Below are 15,503 nucleotides of genomic sequence, written 5' to 3' on the forward strand. Positions count from 1 at the left end.
ATTATAAAAGTTAGAGAACAAAGAAAGTCTGGGTTCTTTGTTCCTGGTGTTTGCATGCGGCCAGGTCAAGATCCCAGCGCTGAGATAACTCTGTACCGGTGCAACAACTCTTTTCAATACAACATCTAAACTTTGAAGTCCGTTTCCTGTCCAATTCTTTTTGGAGGTCTCACCGTGATAAAAGAACCTAACAGAAACATCATGTTTTTGTTCTGTTAAATGGAGATGTTGGAGGAGGATAAACAGATTAGGGAAAAGATGGGGGAGGACCTAATGAGTTGTTTTCTTCCATGACTCCTCCCCCTCCACAGAGGCACTCCTATGTGGCCGTCCTCTTCAAACATCTCTCATTTGGTCGACTTCCCTGACTAACAGAACACTTGCCTCCTTCACAGAGACGAACCTCACTGCTGGACAGGTGTGACGACACATGGAGGCCTTTGAAGCTCAACAGAAAAAAAGGGGGACGAGCTTCAAACAAAGCAAGGGAAAGACCAGACCTGCTGTACAACATAGTGTCCACTGGGTTCCAAATGCTGGGAACGGCCCTGGGTATCCTGGGACGGATCGGTGCCATTGTCGTCTATTCCCATGTGGAAAGTCACCGCCTTTCTCGGCAGCAACATCATCACCTCGCAGACCACTTGGGAAGGCATCTGGATGACTTGTGTGGTCCAAAGCATGGGGCAGATGCAGTGTGATGTCTACGACTCCATGCTTAAACTTAGCAGTGACTTCCAGGCAGCCCGAGCCCTGACGGTCATCTCCATCCTGGTGGGCATCATGGCCATCCTGCTCGCTGTGGCCGGAGGCAAATGTACCAACTGTGTGGAGGATCCGGTGTCCAAAGCCAAGGTCTGGGGTCATGTTCATCATTGCTGGTGTTCTCTGCCTGGTTCCTGTCTGCTGGATGGCTCACACAATCATCAGTGAGTTTTACAACCCGCTGGTGGTCAATGCACAGAAGAGGGAGCTGGGCAAAGTGCTTTACATTGGCTGGGGGGCGTCTGCTCTCATGCTGATTGGTGGGGGGCTACTGTGCTGCAACTGCCCCCGGAAAGACGAAGACTCTTACACAGCAAAGTATAAAGCCACCCCCAGATCTGAGGCATCAGCCCCGATTTCTGGAAAACACTACGTGTAAACCAGTACTGGGAGGGAAATCAACATAGATCGGCATGGACACATGCACTACTGCTTCAAGGATGTGCATTTATATTTCAGGATTTTTTTTTTAATATGAGGTCTGTTAGAAAAGAATGCAACCTTTTTATTTTTCGCAAAAACTATATGGATTTGAATCATGTGTGCTTGCATCAGCCAAGCTTGAACCTTCGTGTGCATGCGTGAGTTTTTTCACGCCTGTCGGTTGCGTCCTTCGCCTGTGAGCACGCCTTGTGGGAGGAGTGGTCCAGCCTCCTCGGCGGATTTTCATTGTCAGGAAATTGGCTGAGCGACTGCCGCTTCACTGCATCAAAATTTTTTCAGAAACTGTGAGAGACAGCCAGGTGGAAACCATTTGGAAAATTCAGATGGCTTTCGGTGAAGATCTTATAGGGATCACACAGATTAAGGAGCATTACAACCGGATTAAAGACGGCCCACAGCGGCTGAGGGCGTGCTGCGTTCCAAACGGCGATCGACAGGCTGAAACGACTAGATCATTTCCAAACTGAACGCTGTGTTGATCCAGGACGTCATCTCACTACTACAGAAATAGCAGAAGAGGTGGACATACCACTTTTTTGGCACATTCCACTGTTACAGGAGTTTCTGTCATGGAAAGATGTGCGGAGGAATTCGTGCGTCGGGACAGAGCCGCATGTAACAGTAGAATGTGCCGAAAAAGTGGTATGTCCACCTCTTCTGCCATTTATGTAGTAGTCTGATGACGTCCCGGATCAACACAGCGTTCAGTTTGCAAATGATCTAGTCATTTCAGCCTGTTGATCGCCACTCAGAGCGGCGCGCCCTCAGCCGCTGTGGGCTGTCTTTAATCCGGTTGTAATGCTCCTTAATGTGTGTGATCCCCATAAAGTCTTCACCGAAAGCCATCTGAATTTTCCAAATGGTTTCCACCTGGCTGTCTCTCACAGTTTCTGAAAAGATTTTGATGCAGTAAAGCAGCAGTCGCTCAGCTAATTTCCTGACAATGAAAATCCGCCGATGAGGCTGGACCACTCCTCCCACAAGGCGTGCTCACAGGCGAATGACACAACTGACAGGCGTGAAAAAACTCACGCATGCGCACGAAGGTTCAAGCTTGGCTGATGCAAGCACACATGATTCAAATCCATATGGTTTTTGCAAAAAATAAAAAGGTCGGATTCTTTTCTAACAGACCTCGTAAAGGCAAAAAGACCACACCCAGAGAGGAAGTACGATTTTTAAGTTGCATCTTTATTTGTTTTAAGTAATTTTCTTAATTGTAACTTTGGCTTTTATTTTATAATGTTCACTTCTAAGCCTTATGTATGTGGGATGTTTATGAACCCGATGCTAATAAATATTGTCTATACACTAAATCGCCTCTCTTATTTTCAGATGTTAAAAATGAGCTGTTTATTACAGCCAGTCATTGGTCAAAAGTTAACTTTGCATTACCTTAACTTAATGTTTTATTTATTTATTTATTCCAAGTAAACATATAAACAATATAAACAAATAGTACAGTTTTATGTACACACTTGACACTGTTCATAAAATGGTGAAAAGAAAAAAGAAAATAAAGACAAAAAAGGCATAAATGAATTAACATAAGACAAACAATCAACTTGGAACGGAGTGGGATGAAGACAAGCTTAATGACTCCTGTTAGATAAAATGTACTGTACAAACATGATTATCATTTATTATCTTTTATTACATCTTTGAAATTGTTCCTTTTGTATCTTAAATTCTGCAAACTGTTTCTCTCAGATATTCCCAGATAGATAGCACAGCTGCAGGAGCCAGGTTAGCCTGTTTACGGTTTGACATTTAGCAAGCTTCAGCAAAACCACTCACTCTGTACCTAAGATCGGAATGATTCAGTTGATTGCAAACGTATCTGCACATGACTAATAGCACATGTTGTAACCGTGAACTCATGTAGCCCCCCACCCTTATCTTTGTTTTTTACACACAATAAAAGGGCCTCGCACAGAATGCCACAGTTGGAGAACTGCACATAGCAAGCTCTGCTGTGTCTCCCCTTTGTAAAGCTCAATAAAGACATCTCAACTCTCTGAGTTCCTGTCTCAAGTGTCATTTCTTGTATGTCTAGGCGAGGTCAAACCTGACAACTCCCACCCCCAATTCCATCCTCAATTAAATTAAATTACTTAGATTACACGGTTGCCATCATTTTGAGCTTAATATGTCATATATATTATATAAAGCATATAAATAATACAGTTATATATGTATGTGAACGTACACCCACACACATCCATATATACACACATACACACACCCATATATACACACACATATACACACATACACACATATATATATATATATATATATATATATATATATATATATATATATATATATATATATATATATATATATATATACATACATACATACATATGTGACGACCCCTACAGGTCACCAACAAAAAAACATTCTCAAACTAGGGTAAAAAGGACAGGCAGAGGCGTGGTTCCAAGTTACAATAATTACAATTTTATTTCCAAATATTTAAAATTGACATTGTTTTGTGGTTAAAAGTAATTAACAAATACTCACAAAAACATTGGGGGATTGGTCAACAGTGAGGGCTTACCGGTGAGAAGGACGCACCAGCAGTGATGGTCCCTAAAGAAAAAGATAAGCACCCCAGCCACACATGACACACGCCACAATCACACTGTGAAGGTCCAATCCTGCAGGGTGGGTGAAACACAACACACCAAAATCGAGGGATCCAACACCCTGGGCCCCTACACCACCACCATTGCCCAACAACTGAAAAACAAAAGAAATCAAGACAATCCCTCAAATGAAACATCATTCAAAACAAAGAATTTAAAATTAACCACAAACAACTAGGCACAAAAAAAAAAACATCAGCCAACATTAAAAAACAACACAAAACAGTTAAAAGAGAAAAAAAAGAATAAAATTAATAAACTCTGGCCCGAACACCCACAAGGGCTACTGCACCAAGAGACCTGGATATATTGCAGGTATCTAAGTTAGCCACCAGAAGGTATGCTAACGTTAGCATGGTCAGAAAACACACGCTAAAGCCAGATAAGGCAAAGCAGCAGTGGTCCTATGCAGCCAATCCAGAACTGCTGTCCACCCCAGGAATCAGTAAAAGAGCCACTTGGTCACAGGAAGGGAGGAAGGAGCGCCACAGTTGATGATGCCGCTGTAACAACCTGTGGATTACGTTTCCCCACAATATGATAGTACAGATTTCCTGTCTGCTGAACTGCAGAAAGCGAGGCGTATACCAAGGTAGCGCATGGAAGGAAGCTGGCAGCTCGCTGCACAATGACGTGCTGCACTGGGAGTGAAGCAAACAACCAGGTGGCGGAAGTGGAGCTGCTAAGAGTGCCTCCTCAATGCCATACAGAACCAGGAAGAGGCCAACCAGTAAGGCACTACTCCTTTTAAAGTGCGCCCCTAGCGAGGATTGGATGAACCAAATGACCATCATGGGAGAGAAGGAGAATACTACTCCTGCTACATTCTACCCCCACCTTTTTCATCATTGCCCCGATGATGCATCGATTCAACCTAAACTAATCCCAAGGTCTAAAAAGTGCAGTCATTGCATTGGACACTGGGCCAGAACCACCCACCATTCCATCCACCGCTTGACCCACGGGCCTGGGTAGGTGGTACTTATTGGAGTGCTGGCCTGCTGTTGACCGTGCAGTTCGCCTAACTGCTCCCCCACTGGCATTCAAGGGAATAGTTTGTGAACTTGTCAATGGGGCAGGTGGCAAATCAGTCACCTCAGGGGCAGGAGAAACTAGCGCCTGACCTGGAAGAACTGCACCACCCCGCAAAGGTGAGGTGCTTGGAATTACTGCCACCATGCGACTAGGGGTCCCATGACCAATTTCATGGGTCACCACAAAAAATCACATTCTGGGGGTTCCTCCTCCAGAAGTTCTCCTTCAGGAGAAAGGGGACCAAGGTCCGCAGGGGTACCAACTCCAGCCACCGCCTTCAACAGGGTTCTGTGGACCATTTTAATTTTGGCATGGTCTTCTGTGGGGGCAATAATATACACAGAGCCCCTGTCTTTTGGTGCTTTCAGGACTTGATACAAAACAGAACTCCAAAAATCCTGAATTTTGTTACGGCCCTTTACATTACAGTCCTGCAGCAACACCAACTGCCCCTCCTGCAGAGGAACATCATGGACCCGGTGATTGTAGTTGTTTCGTCGACGCGCCGTTGCCAACCTCAACCTCTCTCTGGCACCCTCAAATGCCATCCGCAACCGGGCTTGATGCTCCTGGATCCATTCAGAAACACCACCACGAACTGGACTTTGGACACGGCCCAACAAAAAGTCAACTGGGAGCCTAGGCTCTTGTCCAAACATTAAAAAGAATGGAGATTCACCTGTTGACTGATGGGGGTGGTGTTATATGAGTAAAGAAGTTGAGGTAGGCAGGAGTGCCACTCACGTTTCCGAGAGACAGGCAAATTACGCAGCAGGTTGTGGAGGGTTCGATTAAACCGTTCACACTGCCTGTTACCAGCTGGATGGTATGGGACTTTTCAACACCATAAAGACTGGAAAGCTGCTGGATCAGTAAGCTCTCAAAGTTACGACCCTGATCAGAGTGAATACGAGCGGGGACGCCAAACTTACAAAACCATTCTGTAACCAAAACTTGGTCATGGGTGGGAATGGCCAGTGTGTATTTACTAAAAACATCCGTCATGACGAGAACGTTCTCAAGACCTGTAGCAGTAGGTTCCAATACCGTAAAATCCATGGCCAAGTTCTCATTTGGCCAAGATGCGAGCAGGTGCCCCATAAAGCTGAGAGCAGCTGGTTGGGTGTTTTTGGCAACCTGGCACCTATCACAGGACTGGCACCACTGCACCACGTCAGCGGACATGCCTGGCCAGTAACAGCGTAAACGTAGTTCTAAGGTCCTTTCAACACCTTGATGGCCATGTCTCTGGTGTACTTCAGTTAGTACCTCTTCCTTTAATGCCGCAGGCAACACCAACTGCAACACCCCCTCGGTACCTTCAGGGCGGAAGGCCCACCGATACAACCAAGCGGTCCCACTGACAGAGCAGAACCAGGGCAGGGTGAGAGAGTTGTTTGCGCTCCACATAAGTTGGATGCTGCTTCTCCACCCAGAAAGCCAAACGTTCTTGAATAACAGGGTCAGCCTGTTGAAGCTGGGAGAGATCCCGGGGAGCATAATGAGGCAGAGCAACAACAGCACCCTGAATTGCTTCAGCTGCACTAGGCTGCAATACTTGCTGTAAGGCTACAGGAACCGGTGTAACAGGCAGCATAGCTTCCAGGTCTAATGGACCAGGAGGATGTCGCCGGGACAACGCATCAGCGTTCCTGTTAACCCTACCGGTTTGATAACAAATGTCGAAATCAAATTGAGCGAGTTGGGCAGCCCAGCACTGTTCCGTGGCATCAAGCTTAGTGGAGAAAAGGTGGCTCAAGGGATTGTTGTCGGTGTAGACCACACACTTATGACCAAGCAGGTATTCTCGAAATTTTTCAGTCATGGCCCACTTGAGCGCCAAAAACTCCAACTTCATGGAGCTATAATTTTCCATATTGCGCTCCGCGGGCCGTAGACCTCTGCTGGCATAAGTGATTGACCTAATCTGGCCATTCTGCTGCTGTGAGAGTACTGCCCCCAAACCGCCATAGCTTGCGTCAACCTCCAAGATGAAAGGAAGGGAAAAGTCGGCGTAAGCCAGCACAGGCGCGGTGGTGAGTTTGGTCTTCAATGACTCAAAACTCTGATGACACTCATCAGACCAGTGCTCAACCACGGTATGTGATCTATTTCTAGACCTTTTGCCTCCCAGCTCAGCCACCAATCTGTGTAAGGGCGCTGCCAACTTGGCAAAACCTTCCACAAACCAGCGGTAATAGCTGGCAAAATCCAAAAATGACTGCAGTTCGGAAATTGTGGTGGGAGGCTGCCAATTAGCCACCACTTCAACCTTGCTAGGGTCTGTGGCAACACCCTTATCAGAAATCACATGCCCCAAATAACACACTTCCCTCTGAAAAAAAGAGCATTTAGAAAGCTTTGCTTTGAGGCCCTCTCGCTGCAACCGCCCAAGCACCACCTCCAACCTTTGCAGGTGTTGATCAACAGTAGAGGAGAAGACCACAATATCATCCAGGTAAAGCAGCAATGACTGGCATTGCTGATCACCAAAAAGCCTCTGCATCAATCTCTGGAAGGTGCTCGGAGCATTACAGAGCCCAAAGGGCATACGATTCCACTCAAACAAGCCAAATGGTGGAGCAAAACACCGTTTTGGCTCGATCTCCCTCTGCAACCGGAACCTGATTATACCCACTGGCAAGGTCCATAGTTGAAAACCAGCTAGCCCCGGTCAGAGCATCCAAAGACTCCTCAATACGAGGCAGAGGGAAAGCATCCTTCCTGGTTTTACTGTTTAACCGCCTGTAATCCGCACACATGCGGAGGCTGCCATCCTTCTTTTTAACAAGGACAATGGGAGAAGCATACGGACTGCTGCTCTCCCGAATCACCTGAGCCTCCAGCAGTTGGTTTATGTGTGCTTTTACTACCTCATATTCAGATGGAGGAATACGCCTGTAGCGCTGCCGAACAGGAGCATCATCCAACAAAGGGATGTCATGGGTGATCAGGTTTGTACAACCAAGATCACCATCATGAGCAGCGAATACAGAAGCATACTTTGTGAGGAGAGCTCTGACCATACACTGATCTTCAGCAAACAAGGAAGCCAAGGGAAGGGAGGCAATCTGCTCAAGAACAGAAGTGGAAGCCGACTGAGATGAGACTGTGGCCACATTAGATGGTACTTCTGTGATCCCAACAGGAACACTCACAACATCTACCTCAGTTAGGCTGCCAACTACTTTACGGGGATAGAGCAGTGCTTCTGTAAAACCTACATTCACTATAGGAATGTAGGCTGTTCCCCCGACGGCCCGAACCAAGGCTGGTGAGGCAAGTAGTCCAGCAGGGAGACCAGATTCCGAAGGCTCAAACAATGTAGCAGTACCTGAGTAATGTCCAGAACAGGTTGCCACAACAATCTGCATTACCCCACCAGGAATTCGCCACATCCTCCCGCCACACACTTTGATCTCACTAGAGGCAGACCGACGGGTTGACACACTAGCTTGATGGCATGAATGTAGCGCCTGCACAACTGCTTCAGGGGCCTCAAACACAGACGGCAAATCAAACAATGCAAGACCATGTTGGCCAAACAGCTCCTGGTAGCACTTGCGTATGATGTTCATCCCCAAGACACCAGCGGCTGGCACCGATACACTATCAGGAGGATCCTGGACCACCAGAACCCCACACTGTGGCATGAGCTTGCCACAAAGCTCAATTGGAAGCTCCAAGTAGCCAATATAGGGGATAGCCAAACCATTGGCTGCTCTGAGTTGAAGCCACTGGCAAGACTGAAGCTTCTCCTCACCCCATGGCTTAAAGTGTTGAAGGAAGAAACTCTCTGTAATTGTAGAGACCATAGAACCAGTATCCACTAAGCAAGAGACACTGACTCCACCCATGCTCACAGCTAAATGGGGACAAGATGACACAAGTTTAGCAACTACAGAATTGCCAACGGCAAACTTTGAGCCTGTGGCTGCACCCTCCGAACTGTGGCTCTGCAATTCGGCGGGAACTAGTTTTCCAACAGTTCAACAGAATGGGTCTGCCGGCCGGTCATCCGTGCAGGAGGAGAAAACTGAGTGCCCGAGACCACACGAACCCCATCACATTCCCTAGCAAAGTGACCTGGTTGCTGACATCTTTTACAAATAAGAGGGCCACCATGGGAGCGACTACGCTGACGAGAGCTGCGTAACTGGGAGATGCTCTGAATGAGCTGATTGAGCTGCTCCTGCTGAGTTTGAGCATCTCCCTCATCTCAGTTAACTCGGACACATAAGATGGATTAACTGTGGGGCCACTGTTAACTGTCAGTGAAGGGACAGAAGGACTATGACCCCGAGCTCCCCCAGGCAGACCCTCCCGTTCCCACCGAATTGCCTCACCCCGAACCTCAAGTAATGTAGCAGTAGGCTGCTTGCGCACATATTGTGTCAACTCCCGATGGAGGGAACCATCACTAACATGCTCTACGAATTGATCGCGTAGCAGGATGTCAGCATTGGGCATGTCGCCCGAGGCACGCTGTTGAACAGATGCCATTAAACTCATCAATGCTAACGAAAACTCTTGCAACGTTTCACCTTCTTGTTGTCGTCAGGAGAAGAACGCTTCCTGCAAAGCAACATAAGAATCACAACAGCCATACAACTCGTGCAACACAGCAATAATTTTATCTGGGTCTTCCTGCTCTGCCCTCGGCCGAAATTTAATCTCTTCACACGCCTCCCCCTCAAGGTGATCGAACAAAAAGAATGCCCTGTCAAATGTAGATAGATGACGCGCTCTCATACAAGCCTCTACCTCCTCAATCCATTCACTCAGTCCTATCCATGATCTTCCCCTAAACATAGGGCATTTCCTGTCCCGAGGCACCAAAACTAGCCTCTCAGGAAGGGGAGCAACGGGAGGTCCAGCAGACACTAAAGTGCTAGGGCCCGACCCAACTGCGGCCTGCTCCTGTCACAACCCCTCATTGTCTGCCTTCAACTGAGCGATTAACTCTCTTAATTCCTGCAACTGTTCCTCCATGGCTACAACTTAACCAAAAAAGAAAAAAAAACGTCGGTGACGACGCCGTGTGGACACACCTTCTGTCAGCAGTGTCTAAAGAGGTGTTTGGACCACAACCCAAACTGTCCACTCTGTAAAGAAGAGCTGTCTGAGTACCTGGTCCAGAGGCAGTACTGTAAAACAGAACTAATGGAACAGCACCTTCAACTGCACCACAGACTAAAACAGTTAAATGTGGTCTATTAAATATTAGGTCTCTCTTCTAAGTCCCTGTTAGTAAATGATATAATAATTGATCAACATATTGATTTATTCTGTCTTACAGAAACCTGGTTACAGCAGGATGAATATGTTAGTTTAAATGAGTCAACACCCCCGAGTCACACTAACTGCCAGAATGCTCGTAGCACGGGCCGAGCTGGAGGATTAGCAGCAATCTTCCATTCCAGCTTATTAATTAATCAAAAACCCAGACAGAGCTTTAATTCATTTGAAAGCTTGACTCTTAGTCTTGTCCATCCAAATTGGAAGTCCCAAAAACCAGTTTTATTTGTTGTTATCTATCGTCCTCCTGGTCGTTACTGTGAGTTTCTCTGTGAATTTTCAGACCTTTTGTCTGACTTAATGCTTAGCTCAGATAAGATAATTATAGTGGGCGATTTTAACATCCACACAGATGCTGAGAATGACAGCCTCAACACTGCATTTAATCTATTATTAGACTCAATTGGCTTTGCTCAAAATGTAAATGAGTCCACCCACCACTTTAATCATATCTTAGATCTTGTTCTGACTTATGGTATGGAAATTGAAGACTTAACAGTATTCCCTGAAAACTCCCTTCTGTCTGATCATTTCTTAATAACATTTACATTTACTCTGATGGACTACCCAGCAGTGGGGAATAAGTTTCATTACACTAGAAGTCTTTCAGAAAGCGCTGTAACTAGGTTTAAGGATATGATTCCTTCTTTATGTTCTCTAATGCCATATACCAACACAGTGCAGAGTAGCTACCTAAACTCTGTAAGTGAGATAGAGTATCTCGTCAATAGTTTTACATCCTCATTGAAGACACTTTGGATGCTGTAGCTCCTCTGAAAAAGAGAGCTTTAAATCAGAAGTGCCTGACTCCGTGGTATAACTCACAAACTCGCAGCTTAAAGCAGATAACCCGTAAGTTGGAGAGGAAATGGCGTCTCACTAATTTAGAAGATCTTCACTTAGCCCTGGAAAAAGAGTCTGTTGCTCTATAAAAAAGCCCTCCGTAAAGCTAGGACATCTTACTACTCATCACTAATTGAAGAAAATAAGAACAACCCCAGGTTTCTTTTCAGCACTGTAGCCAGGCTGACAAAGAGTCAGAGCTCTATTGAGCCGAGTATTCCTTTAACTAGTAATGACTTCATGACTTTTTTTGCTAATAAAATTTTAACTATTAGAGAAAAAATTACTCATAACCATCCCAAAGACGTATCGTTATCTTTGGCTGCTTTCAGTGATGCCGGTATTTGGTTAGACTCTTTCTCTCAGATTGTTCTGTCTGAGTTATTTTCATTAGTTACTTCATCCAAACCATCAACATGTCTATTAGACCCCATTACTACCAGGCTGCTCAAGGAAGCCCTACCATTATTTAATGCTTCGATCTTAAATATGATCAATCTATCTTTATTAGTTGGCTATGTACCCACAGGCTTTTAAGGTGGCAGTAATTAAACCATTACTTAAAAAGCCATCACTTGACCCAGCTATCTTAGCTAATTATAGGCCAATCTCCAACCTTCCTTTTCTCTCAAAATTCTTGAAAGGGTAGTTGTAAAACAGCTAACTGATCATCTGCAGAGGAATGGTCTATTTGAAGAGTTTCAGTCAGGTTTTAGAATTCATCATAGTACAGAAACAGCATTAGTGAAGGTTACAAATGATCTTCTTATGGCCTCAGACAGTGGACTCATCTCTGTGCTTGTTCTGTTAGACCTCAGTGCTGCTTTTGATACTGTTGACCATAAAATTTTATTACAGAGATTAGAGCATGCCATAGGTATTAAAGGCACTGCGCTGCAGTGGTTTGAATCATATTTATCTAATAGATTACAATTTGTTCATGTAAATGGGGAATCTTCTTCACAGACTAAGGTTAATTATGGAGTTCCACAAGGTTCTGTGCTAGGACCAATTTTATTCACTTTATACATGCTTCCCTTGGGCAGTATTATTAGATGGCATTGCTTAAATTTTCATTGTTACGCAGATGATACCCAGCTTTATCTATCCATGAAGCCAGAGGACACACACCAATTAGCTAAACTGCAGGATTGTCTTACAGACATAAAGACATGGATGACCTCTAATTTCCTGCTTTTAAACTCAGATAAAACTGAAGTTATTGTACTTGGCCCCACAAATCTTAGAAACATGGTGTCTAACCAGATCCTTACTCTGGATGGCATTACCCTGACCTCCAGTAATACTGTGAGAAATCTTGGAGTCATTTTTGATCAGGATATGTCTTCAAAGCCCATATTAAACAAATATGTAGGACTGCTTTTTTGCATTTACGCAATATCTCTAAAATTAGAAAGGTCTTGTCTCAGAGTGATGCTGAAAAACTAATTCATGCATTTATTTCCTCTAGGCTGGACTATTGTAATTCATTATTATCAGGTTGTCCTAAAAGTTCCCTGAAAAGCCTTCAGTTAATTCACAATGCTGCAGCTAGAGTACTAATGGGGACTAGAAGGAGAGAGCATATCTCACCCATATTGGCCTCTCTTCATTGGCTTCCTGTTAATTCTAGAATATAATTTAAAATTCTTCTTCTTACTTATAAGGTTTTGAATAATCGGTCCCATCTTATCTTAGGGACCCTCATAGTACCATATCACCCCAATAGAGCGCTTCGCTCTCAGACTGCAGGCTTACTTGTAGTTCCTAGGGTTTGTAAGAGTAGAATGGGAGGCAGAGCCTTCAGCTTTCAGGCTCCTCTCCTGTGGAACCAGCTCCCAATTCGGATTAGGGAGACAGACACCCTCTCTACTTTTAAGATTAGGCTTAAAACTTTCCTTTTTGCTAAAGCTTATAGTTAGGGCTGGATCAGGTGACCCTGAACCATCCCTTAGTTATGCTGCTATAGACTTAGACTGCTGGGGGGTTCCCATGATGCACTGAGTGTTTTCTTTCTCTTTTTGCTCTGTATGCACCACTCTGCATTTAATCATTAGTGATTGATCTCTGCTCCCCTCCACAGCATGTCTTTTTCCTGGTTCTCTCCCTCAGCCCAACCAGTCCCAGCAGAAGACTGCCCCTCCCTGAGCCTGGTTCTGCTGGAGGTTTCTTCCTGTTAAAAGGGAGTTTTTCCTTCCCACTGTCGCCAAGTGCTCTGCTCACAGGGGGTCGTTTTGACCGTTGGGGTTTTTAACGTAATTATTGTATGGCCTTGCCTACAATATAAAGCGCCTTGGGGCAACTGTTTTGATTCTTCTGTTGTGATTTGGCGCTATATAAATAAAATTGATTGAATTGATTGATTGCAAACCCACTGCTGCTTTACCTCAAAACAATACCAAACAAACAAAAAAAAAAAACAAGTTGAGGAACACAGGTCTCTGCTCTTACCCTATGAGAATCCTGTTCATGATGCCAGATTGTGATGACCCCTACAGGTCACCAACAAAAAAAAAGATTCTCAAACTAGGGTAAAAAGGACAGGCAGAGGCGTGGTTCCAAGTTACAATAATTCACAATTTTATTTCCAAATATTTAAAATTGACAGATTGTTTTGTGGTTAAAAGTAATTAATAAATACTCACAAAAACATTGAGGGATTGGTCAACAGTGAGGGCTTAGCGGTGAGAAGGAGGCACCAGCAGTGATGATCCCTAAAGAAACAGATAAGCACCCCAGCCACACGTGACACACACGCCACAATCACACTGTGAAGGTCCAATCCTGCAGGGTGGGTGAAACACAACACACCAAAATCGAGGGTTCCAACACCCTGGGCCCCTACACCACCACCATTGCCCAACAACTGAAAAACAAATAAAAGAAATCAAGACAATCCCTCAAATGAAACATCATTCAAAACAAAGAATTTAAATTAACCACAAACAACTAGGCACAAAAAAAAACAAAAACATATCAGCCAACATGTTGTGTGTTGCCCTGGTTTCTGCTCCTCTTCTCTCTCTCTCTCTCTCTCTCTCTCCTCTCTCTCTCTCTCTTCTCTCTCTCCTCTCTCTCTCTCTCTCTCTGGTGGCATTCCTTGTGACCCCTGTGGAGAGGAACTATGATGTTGGGAACCGTGAACTTCTGGCTGTTAAGGAGGCTCTGGCGGAGTGGAGACATTGGCTGAAGGGGGCCACAGTTCCATTCACCCTTTGGACAGACCATAAGAACCTGGAATACATAAAGACAGCCAAACATCTCAATTCCCGTCAGTCCAGGTGGTCCTTGTTTTTGGACGCTTCAACTTCCATCTTACCTACCGACCCGGAACCAAGAACGGAAAAACCAGGCGCCTATCCCGCCAGTTCAAAACTCACAGATCCCCCCTCCATGTCGGACACCAATCCTGCCTCGTTCCATGGTCATAGGGGCCCTTACCTGGGATGTTGGGAGAGTCGTCCGGGAGGCTTTGGACAGACATCTGGATCCTGGAGGAGGGCCTCCTGGGCGGCTTTTTGTTCCGCCAGAAGCTTGATCGGACGTCCTCACCTTCTGCCATGCGTCTAAACTCGCCTGCAATCCCGGGGTTTCCCGAACCATAGACCTGGTACGTCATCGCTTCTGGTGGCCCTCAGTCCAGGCGGATGTGCGTGCCTACGTCCAAGCTTGTACCGTCTGCGCCAGGGGCAAGTCTCTTCATCGTCCAAAAGCTGGGTTTCTTCATCCGCTTCCCACACCAAGCCATCCCTGGTCCCACATCTGTCTGGACTTTGTCACAGGACTACCTTCACCCCAGGGTAACACCGTGGTCCTCACGATCATGGATCGATTTTCTAAGGCGGCACACTTTGTGGCTCTGCCGGTTATTCCAACGGCCCAGGAGACAGCAGACCTCCTAGTCCACCATGTGGTGCGGTTGCATGGCATACCCTTGGATGTGGTGTCAGACCGAGGTCCCCAATTCACCTCTCAGGTCTGGAGGAACTTCTGTGCGGCACTCGGGGCCTCGGTAAGCCTCTCCTCCGGTTACCATCCTCAGAGCAATGGTCAGGTGGAACGGGCCATCCAGGACCTGGAATCCACCCTGAGGTGTGTCTCGTCCTCCCATCTGACTGAATGGAGCACCCACCTTCCTTGGATTGAATATGCTCACAACTCTCAGGTCTCCTTGGCAACTGGTCTTACTCCTTTCGAAGTGTCACTGGGTTATCAACCTCCCCTATTCCCTCTACAGGAAGCAGACATTGCAGTGCCTTCAGTTCAGGCCCACCTCAGGCGTTGTCGTCGGGTGTGGAGGACAGCCCGTTCTGCCCTTCTGTGGGCGAAGGAGAGGATGGGACATCATGCTAACCATCACCGCGCCCCGACCCCTGTCTAGCAGCCCGGGCAGGAGGTGTGGCTCTCTTCGCGGGACATTGCTCTACAGACGGAGTCCCCCAAACTCACTCCTCGCTACATTGG

The 15,503-nt window shown here is 45.9% G+C and overlaps 1 pseudogene; it reads left to right on the plus strand.

The window, feature by feature from the left end:
• The first annotated feature begins 235 nt into the window (after positions 1 to 235).
• Positions 236 to 1,196, plus strand: LOC117517232 (annotated as a pseudogene).
• The last annotated feature ends 14,307 nt before the right edge of the window (positions 1,197 to 15,503 follow it).

The sequence above is a fragment of the Thalassophryne amazonica genome, chromosome 9 (assembly GCF_902500255.1).
Source record: "Thalassophryne amazonica chromosome 9, fThaAma1.1, whole genome shotgun sequence".
In the NCBI taxonomy this organism is placed as follows: domain Eukaryota; kingdom Metazoa; phylum Chordata; class Actinopteri; order Batrachoidiformes; family Batrachoididae; genus Thalassophryne; species Thalassophryne amazonica.